Source organism: Centropristis striata, chromosome 15 (genome assembly GCF_030273125.1).
Source record: "Centropristis striata isolate RG_2023a ecotype Rhode Island chromosome 15, C.striata_1.0, whole genome shotgun sequence".
NCBI lineage: Eukaryota > Metazoa > Chordata > Actinopteri > Perciformes > Serranidae > Centropristis > Centropristis striata.
The window spans coordinates 21,897,203-21,904,145 of NC_081531.1; positions in this window are offsets into that span (position 1 = coordinate 21,897,203).

Below are 6,943 nucleotides of genomic sequence, written 5' to 3' on the forward strand. Positions count from 1 at the left end.
TTAACAGCGACTCATTGGAGTGTGTTTTAGTACAACCAAACGCTGAACAAGACATTTTCAAATGAACAAAATGTTCAAATAAACTTTGATGAAAGGGTCAACATTCTGAAACAGAAAAAAGACAAACAGGTTCAGAGCTGTTGTCCAGTGTCCACAGTGGATATGCTTTGTTCTGCTTCTATCCTGATACAGCTCGCTGTGTTAGCCACCTGTCACCCCAAGGTAGCCACGCTCCAAATCATCACCTGCTTTATCATTTATTTCTTTTAAATGAGACCATAATTTACACATTAACATCATATTGTGATGAAGAAGACTTCACTAGCGATTGAGACCAAAATGTTCCCACAAGATTTTTTTCTGAAGGAAATAAATCAAGTGAGAAGTCATCTGATTTTATACTGAGATAGCAGTAGATAGGATCGGAGTGCTTTTGCAACGCTCAGTCCAGGAGGTTGCCGCCTGGTTGTACCATAACAACATGAAGCGCAGAAGTTATTAGCTTCAAATAACATTTTTGTTTACACAAGGGACACAAACAAAACTCTCCTGTGTGAAAGTCCTGGCTTTGCTTTATCCATCTTACTCTTCTTCTGCTGCCATAAGGGTGAGTCTTTTTTGTTTTATATTTGTTTATATTCCTTGCTCCCCCCTTCAGTTTCACACTTGGTGTCGTTCATAATTCGTACAGCCACTTGAGGGCGCTGCCAACAACACACGTTAATATCGATAATAAGGACCTACTGTACCTACTAAAAGGTGGAGACGGCCCCCTACTCGCCCATTGTCTGATAAACACGCATTCAATCGTATGGTAATATCCAAATCAGGTGAGGGGAGAGGGTGATCTATTTCTATTTGAGGAAAATATATGTTCCCAAGGTTAAAAACCAACCTCCAAGCTCAGGAAACTCCAGACTCTCTGCTCCTGGGGTTTCATGGCGGCCTCTCCGCAGGTGGCTCAATAGGAGTGACCTTAATAACTTCGGGGGAACAGAGAGAAGAAGAAAGGGAGAGGGGGAGGACAAAGAAGTGGTGGTGGTGGTGGTGGTGGTGAATTAAAAGGAGCTTAAACAAGTGTAACATCACAACAGCTTCAACAAGTTCATGTATTCATTAATTCACAAACTAAAATTATGTGAATTTTATTTTAGGTTTTAGCAATTTTATGTCATGTTTTATTCTACATATACTTCTCTTTAAATCAATTGGACTTTACTTAAAATTAGGAGTTGCATTCTACTTTTCTTTTGAAAGAAAAGAAAAATCTGTAATGTATTCAGTAATGTGTGGATGAAGGAGGCGTGTGTGTGGAGGAGACACATTATGATCCAACACCTGCATTGAGAATGCTGGAGGCGTACAGGGCCATATACAAGTTCTTTTACTTCCACTCATGCGTGGCGTGACTCCTCAACTCAAGAGGACAACAGAAAAACATTCGAGTCCAAAGTGCTTCTAATTTACAGGAGACTCGCTGCTCACGCCTACGTCTGTCTGACACACTTCTTTACGCATCAGGGTCTCCCCCAAAAACCTTCCCCTGAATGTATTTGTGAGCTAAGCAGCGTCGGGATGACTTTTTATTTATTTATTTTAATTTTACGCACGACTCCAGTCGTATCCCTCTTCTTTATGTGAATCTGGTTTGGATATTTGGACCAAATTACATCAATTAAGATAAATAAATAATTTTAACAAAAAGTCAGAGCACTGCAGCAATATTGTCTAAGCAGCCAGCGGCAGTGATTCATCGCCTCATCTAAACATCACGATTTGCTCATTTTTACTTGGTAAACACATTTAAAACATACTGGACATTAAGTGTCAGATTTAGAAACATTTTTATGAATATCATCGTCTCTTTATGCTCTAGGAAGAACTAAAACTGCAAGATTGTTTTATTATCTGGCCCAAACATGCAAAATATGTGTCGATCAATAAAATGATCCACTTGAACTGAACATGATATCACTGAAAATTCTCTGACAGGAGCAATTACAGTGTATCTTCACGGCGAAAAATAGACTGACAGTCTGAAATGCATCCCTTGTGATATTTAACGACCGATAATTATGTAATAAACGGGCTTTTATAGGAATACTGGGGATTCAGCTCACTAATGAGCACCTCCGAGACTCCAAAATGTCTCTTACATATGTCTTTTACAGACATATTCTCGCCAAAATCTTTTAATATTCGACATGTGATGGTAAAGAGCGACACGCAGAAACAAACATGCTATTTCCATCCTCCTTTTTAAAGACCTGCAATGTGATTCTGGCTATACTTTTTTCCTCCCCTTTTATAAATAGCTGCACTCCCTTCAATGACGTGGGATACGCACGTACATGTGTAGGTGAATCTTTGAATGAGCCCCCCCCCTCCCCTCTCCATCTCTCCCTCCCTCCCTCCCTCCCCCGTTCCCTCTACTAGTTACTACGGGATCTCTATAAAAAGCCTACGGTTGATGGGAGAGCCCGGTCTGTATGGGAAGCGACTTTGGGAGAAGAGGGACGACAGGACGGCGTCTGTGCGCAAAAAGACAGCGTGGCACAGATTTGTGCGCTGACAGTTTCTTTTAATGTTGGTGAAGAGATCCAGAGATGTTTCTACAACGAGGAGCCGCAGCCGTGGCCGCACAGGGAACTTAAGCTCAGGTAAGTTCAATTCACATTTCTACAGATAGATTTTGATGTTACTTTATCCGCAAAAAAACACCTCACATTTGATTTGGGTAAAAGGGTATATTCTGCTCTGACTGATTATTTTATTCGCTCTCCGGCTGGAAGTTGCTGCAGTGTGACTCATTTTCTCTCCCAAGCGGGCAAAGATTCAGCCTGCAACCTGAAAAAAAAGAATCTGGGTAAAAATGCGGAAAAACACTTTTTTATTTTTTATTTATTTTTTTAATACCAGTCTTGTTCACTCTGTTCTTATTACGCGCGGGACAAATACACACTCATACATATGTAAATAACCATATATGTTGTTGGTGTCCACCTGTCATACAGGTTGCAGTTTGACGCTGTTTTGGTTGCCAGTTCTGTGCTGTTGTCCACCGAATGTGAGCAAAAGCCACCGTGTAACGTGCACAGGCACACACGCTCCAATGTGTGTGTGTGTGTGCAGGTTTCTGTGTGTGTGTGTGGAGGAGGGGGTGTTCCTCATCAACCCCCTTTTTTACATCCTCGGGAGCGCGTGGCACCGGGAGGTTTCCGGTGATAGTGATGACATTATAGCCATCTCTTTCTTCCGGTGTGGCGGCACACACTCCTCTCCCCCTCCTCCCCCTTCTCCTCCTCCTACCTCCCCCTCCATCAACTTCCGGTCGGCATTTTCCTTTAATTTTTATTCTCTCAGTCCTGTGACGTCGTCAACTGGTGAAGTCAGCCCTGCGTCATTCTTGCGCACTTCTGCAGATGATACGCAGTCACCTACTATAACCCTTTTAAAGGCATAGCACACGCGCGCTCTCACACGCACGCGCGCACTGCAGTGTGGTGATCCTCCTCTCTCTCTCGGCGTGCGGGGGTGTGAATGGCGCAAGGCTCGTGCGCTGACAACACGAGGGAGGAGTGGGTGGAGCGAGTCAATGAAACCCCCCTGTTCATTCACAACTCGTTATTGTGGAAACTGTTGTACTTTGACTCGGATCGGACAACGTTAATCAAGGAGAGAAACCGGAAATGTTTCATTATGTTATCATAAAATAAAATATAAAGATTAAACAGTTATTATCATACAATATAGTGTATGAAATAATATAATCAACCTCAGTCATGGTTAACATGATTATTTTAATTATATTTATTATTATCATTATTATTGTTAGTAAAAAAAAAATAAAGATAAGAGCGGAGGCTGAAATGTTTTTATTATGTTTTTTAAATAGTATTTTTTAATTATAATTTTTGTATCTTTTGTATTTGAAATAAAAAAATAAAGATGACAGAGAATGCTGACACTTTTTAAACTATTATTTTAAATAATAATAATAATAATAATAATAATAATAATAATAATAACAATAAAAATAATAATAATTATTATTATTATTTTGAATGAAAATATAAAGATAAGACTGAAGGCTGGATCTCATTGTTTTATGATTTTCTTGCGTATTTTCACTGGATCCTCGCAGTTTCTCCCCGGTGCCATGGAAACCGAGCCAGACCAAGCCGCTGCCACGCGCTGTGATAAGCCAGGCGGCAAAACGAGGAGGCAGCCGATTGGTCTGCTCGCTGTGTGACGTCATACGACCGTAGCCCTGCGGTCAGCGAGGGGCGTGACGCGGTGACACGTCACCGGAACGACATGTACTCCGTACTGAGAGACTGCGGAGCCACGCTCCACTTCAGCTGGAGAAAAGTAGGGCGATACTACATGTAAAGATAGATTTTAAAGCAATTTATACGTTAGATATGTAATTATGAGATTAAATGCACACTTTAACACTTTAAACTATTATTTGAGGCGTTTAAGTCTTAAATCTACTGTAAAATGAGACTTTTTGAGCTGTGATTCGTACACTTCAGCACCGCGGACAGCTCCGAGCCGCAGCACCGCTGTGTCGCTGTCCAGCTGCCGTGGTGCTGAAGTGGATCCACTCACAGCTCAAAAAGTGTCATTTTACAGCAGATTGTAAAGTAGTTTGGACATTTAAGTGTGTATTTGACTTCATAATTGCGAATTTCTAAATCAACAAATCTTTCTGCTAGCATACAACGAAAAACGAGAATTATAAATAAATGAGCTTCAGCCTTCACTTTTATTTTTACACTCTATTAAAAACAGAATAAGAATAAAAATACTATAAATAATAATCATAATAATAATAATAATAATAATAATAATAATAACAATAATAATATAATAAAAATACTGTTAAGAATAAATAATAAAAATCCTCACAATAACAAGAAACCTTCTCATTGTGAGTTTCTATTATCTAGGGATGAAAAGAAACTTGACATGTTTTACTTTTAACTTGTTCGTTAAAATATACTTTGAAAACTAAAACCCGATAGCTTTCTGTTGGGACTGATATTGATTGATATTTACAGAGTTTACTGGAGTCAGTCATCTTTAGCACACTATAGCATGATTGCAAAACCTTGAAATTTCGCCTGTACTTGACCAGTCAGTCAATTAGTAGAGCTAAGTCTCATCACTGGATAAAGTCAGATACAGCTCAGGATAAAGGACCAAAAACAGAACAGTTTAAGGTTGTTGAGGGAGAAAAACAAAAGTTTCAGCAAATTCGATGTAGTAGTCTGAAATTATCATTCAACAACAACTTGTTTGGGGCTGCTTATGGTACAGTATGGTAAGCAATGCAACAATTATCCAAATATTCAACATATTCCCAACCTGATGGAAGCTCATTGGTTTACACTATTCCAAAAAAGTTCTTATTCTCCCTCTGGACAGGTGTCTCATTCTATCTAAATACTCTAACAGTTTCTCGGTGTCCCATCACTCTCTCACACACTTGTAAACAACCATTAACTAGGTCAAAGACAGGAAAACAGTGGGTGGAGGATGCTAATATCAATCTTGCCAATTGTTTTTTTTATTTTTTTATCTTCAATGTTTGTAAAGTTTTATAGGCTTTTACATTCAGATTAAGAGTATGAGTTGGGTGATTAAGAATATTTGTTAGAATTTTATACATTTGTATTATTTATTCATCTTTAAAAAAATCTATTTTTAATTTAATTGGTTTCAAACAATGTTTTTACCTTTGCTTGACCAATTGACAGACTCATCAGTAGACTGTTTGGATGCCTGCTTGGTTGGTTGCTTGAAAATTTGTTTTCTACTTCCTCCCATGGCTTGGTGGTAAATAATGGTGTCATCTATAAAAGAAAAACAACAAAACCCCAAAACAATTGTTATTAATACATATTTTTCTGGCTTTTTATGACCTTACCATAGTTCTACTGTTTTCTGTAATCACATTAGCAAATCAGTCTATGGTGAAAGACCAGAATTAAGATTAACTGTATTACTATACCTTAAAAATAAGACAGGATCTCTAATTTGACACTTTGCCATGTTTCAGAAGATTATAAAGCATCCACAAATGTGTTTTTGCTTCACATGTAGCCCAGTACTATGCAAATTTTGGATAGCCTTAGCCTCTAGTTTTACTCAGCAACATGTTGCTTTGAAGTATCTGCACAGAGATACATAATGATGCAGAGCTGTTGAAGGTTTTCAGGACCTTATCTACTCAGTGAAGTCTTCACATGACGACTATTTAGGTCACTGGGATGCAGTGTTGGAAAAAGTATTCAGATCCCTCACTGAAGTAAAAGTACTAATATCACGCTGTAAAATTACTCCACTACAAGTAAAAGTCCTGCATTCAAATCCTCACTTAAGTAAAAGTACAAAAGCTTCAGCATCAAAATATACTTAAATTATCAAAAGTAAAAGTACTTGTTATGCAGAATGTCCCCATTCAGATTATTGTATATATTTCCAAATGTCAAATATATTATTGGATTATTAATATTGATGCATTTATAAAAGCAGCTTTTGACTGATTTTGGCATACTGTTATGTGATTTAATTTGTAACAATGTGTAATAATTCCAAATTAATTATGTTTTTGATGTTTTATCTTGACCTGAAAAAAGCTTTCAGCTAAATGTAGTGGAGTAAAAAAAGTACAATTATTATTATTATTATTATTATTTATTTAGCATTTTTCAAATGTGTAGGTAGGTGCAGATGTGCACATAGATATATGTTGGTATGACTATGTAAGTGTATATATGTATGTGTATCATTACACTAGTTTAGTCTATGTCTTTATTTCCCTTTTATTATTTTTATTATTCTTTTATCTACTTATTTAAAGTAATTCTTATTCAAACTTTCATACTATTTTATTCACTACTATTACTGTATTGATCATCAGTTTGTATCCTCT